General features: G+C 43.7%; 1 protein-coding gene across 8 annotated transcripts in view; it reads right to left on the minus strand.

Annotated features, from left to right (window-relative positions):
• Kiaa1217 (KIAA1217 ortholog) overlaps positions 1-6,000 on the minus strand; it is a 294,129-nt gene that overhangs the window by 85,465 nt on the left and 202,664 nt on the right. The window lies entirely within an intron of this gene.

Consider the following 6,000-nt stretch of genomic DNA (forward strand, 5'->3'; position numbering starts at 1 on the left):
CACAGCCTGGAGGTGATGAAAAAAAAATGACAGATGTTGATCTTGGAATTGAGGGTTGGCTATTCTGCTCTCTGGCTGGCCAGGTCTGGAAGTGGTGGCTACATCTGTTTTGTTTACTGTTACAGCTTCAGGACCCACAGAAAGCTCACAGGTGAATAGAGCTGGCTCCACAGCTCTAGGGGGAGAGATATCTGTGACGTTTTATAAGAGTGAACCATAATGCTTAGTTTATAAGTTTGAAGATACTCGAAATGGCAACAACCGACTCTGTCTAAAGACAAATTTTGTCCTTAGGAATTATGCACAGAGCATTATGTGGTTTTTTATTTATGTTTGTTTACTGGAGAGTTAGCTTGCTTTCTACTGCAGGTGAGTCAGTGAATGCCTGGAGCTTCCCCTTTTGAGGAGAATAAAGGCTGACAAATGTGCATTTCCCACCATCATTTGCTGCATCTGAGAAAGCCAGACTCCCCCCACACTGTTACTCTCATCTTAAACTCCAGGAAAAATAACCACTGTCATATTCCAGTGATGGAATGGAGATGACAGGAAGGCGAGCAGGCATTCTCGATTCTCACTGGGACTAGGCTACAAACCACCTCATTTACAGACCATTGTTTGTATCGACCTTCGTAGATAAAGCATTACCAGGATGCCCGAGAGGAAAATGCTGACCTAAGTAATATTTCCCATGACTGTGTTTAGTGAGGATCTATGCAGAGCGGGATACTGAGAGAGCCACAGGGAGTCTGAAGATGAATAAAACAGGGGCCTGACCTCTGAGAAATGTAGTGTTCAGAAGAATGTGCCAGCAGCTACAGCATAGGCAAGAGAGGAGAGTGTGCTAAGAGGATGGGGGTGAAGGGGCATCCGTGGAAGTTCTAAGAAAAAACAGTGATGTAGAAAAGGAAGGGAATGAAAGGTCTGGAGATGAAGAGAGTCATTCCTAAACTAGGTCTTCAGGAAATGAAAGCTCACAGATGTGGAGATGACCCCGGACACTGATGACGGAGGCCAAGGAGATGGTGAGGACCACAGAAGCGAGCAAGAAGCCAGCTCTTGAGTTCTGCCTGACTCTGCTTCCAGCTCCATCTATAACAGTGTGGCACTACATGGGTTGACTAACTAGCTTCTCCTTCTGGGGCGGGGACAGAGTTCTCTCTCACGATATAAAAATCAAATAGAGTGAGTACAACCAAAATGCTGAACAAGGTGCCAGACACAGAGTCAGCGAATTGTGAACATCAGTTTCTAAATACCACTGCCACTAAACAGGTAGAAGGACCAGATGGCTCCAGCAGAGTCCACTAACAAAGGAACAAAGTAAGGGGTGTGTTTTCCAATACTTCCATGTCTGTGGTATTCTCTTCCAATCCTACAGTGTTATCTGAGTCCTCCAAAATCTAAAACTTTCATCTCAACCAGAATAGCCTGGTCATCTCCTCTTCTTCCTCCCTGTATAACTTTCTTCCTTCCCTCCCTCCCTCCCTCCCTCCACTTCCCCCACCCTCCATCCTTCCTCTCTTCCTTCTTCCCTTCCCTCCTTCCATCTTTGTTTCTTTTTGCTGTGATTATCTTTTGTGTCAACATCAGAGAACAGGATGGGACAAAGGAAAAGAAGATGCCATGGAGTAGATATGCAACTGTGTTAAAAAAACAAATGAATGAATGAATCAATGAATGAATCAATCAGTGAATGAATCAAGTATTATTTTGTGTGTTTTGACATCCTACTAGGAATAACATTTCATAACTTGTAAAACTTTTATGTAAATATCAAAGAAGGAAAGCTGAGGCTGAATACACAGAAGCTAAAGAAGCAGGCTCAGGGCTGGTATCTGGTATCTGCCAGCTGTGTGAGCTGAGGAAAGATTTCTTTGGCCTCTGATTTAGCATCTGAGAAAACTAGAGTCAGCACACCTATTTTGCAGAGTTATTGACTTGAAACCTAGTTAAAATATAAAGTACTTTCCCATGCTGCTTACTCCACAGACACGAGAAGGTCTGTGATCCGACATCAGGAACAATGGTACCCAGAAAACACTATTTATGTCTGGATAGATTCTGCAGAGGAACTAATAACACTCACATGAATTATTATAATTCTGGAAGGAAAAAAAAAGGCAAGTGGAATATCTGACAAGAGGAAGAAGAAAAACAGTGACATTAAAGAGGGAGGCCAGGAACAACGCCAGCACACAAACTACAGCCTGCGAACGCCTGCACTCTTGCTGTGGGTGGGCCACAAATGTAATTCTAAGCTTTGGAGTAGCAATACAAAGAAGGAAAATGATCATGTACAAGGCTCTCAGTGTCCACATGATAAAAATAAACCAGGAGAAGGGAACTATTCTTGGGAATGAGATGGGGGATATTTTTACAGCGGGTCCTCACAAAGGATGGAAAATGAACATAGCAGCATCTGTAGCACCGTAGCACTTCTTGTGCTGGGTGATGCCCACACTCCACCCTCACTACCCCTCCAGATGCCACACTGGCTTTCATGGAGATATGGAGGAGAGCATGTTATGATCTGTGCCTTTAAAAGACATACCACCTGCAGGATAAAGTGAACATGACCCAAAGGGTTGGAACAGGACAAGAATGTGTCTGCTTGTCCCCCTGAAAGGGAAGAGGGATCAAGAGCTTTCAGCATTCAGAAGCTTTGCACAGTGAGCAGTCTTTCATTTAAGTGCTGAAAGGAGTTCTTAATTTTAATTTCTTTTAAAACATTTTACTGTGGGAACTTTAAAACATAAAAAAGACAGAAAAAGACATAATGAAGCCCTATTACTGTTTTAAGTTTTTCAGTGCTGTTTCCTCTACTTTTCTCTTCCATTGTTGGAGTGGTCTTAAAGAAAACGCCACTCATCATGTCATTTAACATGTAGATACCTTAGTAAGCTTCATTGTTTTAAGCCGACCTGTTATTGTAACCCATACAGTTGCCAGTTATCCCTTAATATCTTCTGTTAAAACTTCCCAAATAGCTTTGAAGCTGCCTTTCAGTTGGCTCATTGTCTTCTGGATGGACACCCAGCCTCATAGCACAGCCTTAAAATCTGGAGCACTCCCTTCGTGCTGTCACATGCTGGTAGTTTGTTAGAGGACAGAATGAGAAGGCTGTCCTTTAATGTGTAAAAGGAGAAGACTTAGTCCATTTTGTGTTGCTATGGCAAAATATACGAGGGTGGCATTCCTGGGGGTGCAGGTTGCTGATGGCCCTGGCCCTCATTCTGTTGGCTAGGACATCCAGATAGCATGGTGTAGGTGAATGGTGAGGGCAAATCTGTTAAAACAGTATGGCAAAGGAGCAGAAAGGGTACTGGTCATGTAAGGAAGGCGCTAAGCATGAGAGTGCCCTCACTCTGTGATAACCATGGCTGCATTAACTTGCCCGATTTGGGGGACTAAATGAATCCTTTTTCAGTTGGTTCACTGAGAACCTAATCACTTCTCAACAGACCCCTAATAATCTACCTCTCACAGCCATGACAATGCAGGTCTCATTCCTGTTACACGAGACTTTAGGGAACACACTCAAACCATAGCAGGCAGACATCTATGGAGACATAGGAACTTCCAGATGCCAGGAACAGGAAACACTCAACATGGGAAGAACGGAGAGGCTGTGAGACGTGAGCACTGCAGTTAAAGCAGCAGAAGGAAGTGGGCTATGCACCTTGACCATGATGCTAGCCTCTGGCTGCACTAGCACCCTGTTCCTCTAGATAAGCAAACTGCTTAACACAGACAAGTGTTTATCAGAGATACAGATATGGACTTACACAAATGTCTGATTCAAAGTTTCATCTTAAGGATTAAATGAAATTATACTTGCAAGTGCCTAGTAAAAGCTTACAAGTTAGCATTTACAGGAATGTTAATACAGGCAATGCCAAAGAGTTGTAACAGAAAGGTCGACTGAATAGGGAAGCTAGGGTGTGCTTAGATATAGGCAAAGAATTTAGCCATGATGTGGAATGGAAGCCATTGGTTTCTAAGGAGACTGTTCTTCGGTGTCAAACACAAAGCTCAAATAGAAAACAACTGGGAAGCAGCAACTGACTTGGGTACCGGTAGTTAATTCAAGATGCAGGGATAATTCTGGGGAGTGTGTCCTAAATGCAAATCTAGACGTTGTCTGCGTTCAAGTAAAAGATTAAAGACAGATGAATAAGATCCACAGAGGGCAGAAAGCATTTCACAATGACAGCAGAGAATCCTGGGAAATAATATCAATGTACACAAGAAACAGAGAAACCCCAAATCATAAGATAACCATCAGGATTAATGAACAGGAAGCCAAAAGTCCCCTTTAAGAGCCACAAAACAGAATGGATGACCTTTGAGGTCCATATAGTTTGTGAATAAGCACAAATAAGCTATTCAGAAGGATCTGCTCCATTTGGTGAGGCCACTGCCTGAGGAATTAAATTATCAAACCTACTTGATGTAAGGAACAAAACCCATGTGACTAAATTAGCTTGGGGTGCTTTACACCCACGTGGAAAGAATCAGCAGGCCCAGAAGTCCAGTTAGGTATGCTCAGTTCAAGCCAAGAAGAACAAGTCTCATTAGACAGAGAGGCCTCAGCAATGCAGAGCTACATGGTAAGGGAACAACTAGATGCCTGCTTCCCCACCAACATAAATTCTATGTACACTCATGTACCTCAGAGTTAATACTTTGGTCTAACTTGCTTCCTGGACCACATCATTTAATCATACAATGGCTCTGGGAGAACTGCCTGTAACCTGCAGATCCCCAGTCTGACATGTCTTCTGACTCAAAGGCAAGGTATTAAAGTCCTTGCTTAAGGAAAATCTCAGAGGTCATCGCAGAATGCAGACATTGATGACACAGCTGCTCTGCATGTTCCAATTCCTGTCTTTTTCACATGCACGTTTATTGGGAAGGAGTGGTCAGCCTGCAGGCCTGGCCCAGGCTGTCTTTGGAGGCTGGTGAGTGAAGTCCAAGGACATCAGGGGACCTGCTGTGACTGACGCCTGTTGTAGGGAGTTGGTCTGGTGCCCCTTGCATTCAGATGCTAAATTCTGTACAGAGTGATGCTATATAACCTTGCCCTTCAAATTAATTGGCCATTAAAAGACTAAAGCCTGTGACTGAGCAGAAGATCGATATAGGTGAGTTTTCAGGTACCTGGTGGAGGTCATAGGTGAGAGAGGGAAAAGGAGAAAGGACATGGAGGAGAGGAGGAAGCCACCATGAGAGGAGATGGACCATGAGCACAAGGCCAGGAGAAACAGCAAGTAACAAGGAACAATTGGTTGATGTGTTAAGTTAGAATAGTTTGAAAATCTGCCCAATCTAGGTTTGCCACTTGTAAATAAAATACCTGGATTGTGTGTTTTCTACTGGCTAGCTGGACTTTAATTCTTGTTGCAGCATGTGGATGTTCATCACCGAACCCCTTCAAGGCCACACTGACTAGGGGATGCAGTGGGCCTTGGCCTACCATGCAGCTTGGTTTGGTCTACAATAGCATTCGATCCTTGCTCTCTGTTCCTTTCTGTTCTTCACCACAAAGAGTGAAGCCTCACAGCTGGACCACAGGCAGGGCTTAGCAAGATGCCCAGGCCTTTCCCAGCAACACAGCCCCATTCACTGGGAGAGAAGAGTCAGCTCCAACTCGCAGAGCCCAAACATGAGGCTCTGAAAAGTTTCCACATCTTTTAAAAAGTTTCTGAAATCTGGGAATAGGGTCTCAGTTATAGGCTTCAGACATATGTTTCTGAAAGAGCTTTTTATATTTTCCCTTTCTGAGTAATCTTTACTAAAATTCAAGGACTTTTCTGCTAACTACATTGAGAACATTTGTTGTCCCTCATTAGAGGATAATGAGTTGTTTCTCTCTCCTCCTCCTCTCTCTGTGTCTCTGTCTCTTTCTGTCTGTTTCTCTGTCTCTGTCTCTGTCTCTGTCTCTCTCTCTCACACACACACACACACACACACACACACACACACACACACACACAC

The sequence above is a fragment of the Grammomys surdaster genome, unplaced genomic scaffold (assembly GCF_004785775.1).
Source record: "Grammomys surdaster isolate TR1022 unplaced genomic scaffold, NIH_TR_1.0 146, whole genome shotgun sequence".
Taxonomy (NCBI): domain Eukaryota; kingdom Metazoa; phylum Chordata; class Mammalia; order Rodentia; family Muridae; genus Grammomys; species Grammomys surdaster.